The sequence below is a fragment of the Triticum dicoccoides genome, chromosome 2A (genome assembly GCF_002162155.2).
Source record: "Triticum dicoccoides isolate Atlit2015 ecotype Zavitan chromosome 2A, WEW_v2.0, whole genome shotgun sequence".
NCBI lineage: Eukaryota > Viridiplantae > Streptophyta > Magnoliopsida > Poales > Poaceae > Triticum > Triticum dicoccoides.
In genome coordinates, this window is record NC_041382.1 from 484,034,953 (window position 1) to 484,035,240 (window position 288).

The following is a 288-nucleotide window of genomic DNA, read 5'->3' on the forward strand; positions in this document are numbered from 1 at the left end:
AATACATCAAGCGCTCTAGTCATGTCTCATTGCCACACACAAACTAGACATGTGCCCTCTGACGTTTCGGTAGGTAAGTCGCCCTATATCTTTGTCTTGCACACACACACAATTTTGATGGCTCTCTTCATCGATCTCGCACCCACCCACTTGATCCTCTCTTCGACTCTATCGATATCTATGACCCCTCCCTCTATTCTCGTGGATCGCCCAGCCCTCTATATATGACATGGATAGGCCTGCATTTCACACACATTGCATGCAAAATTTTGTTTTGAGATGTCATCG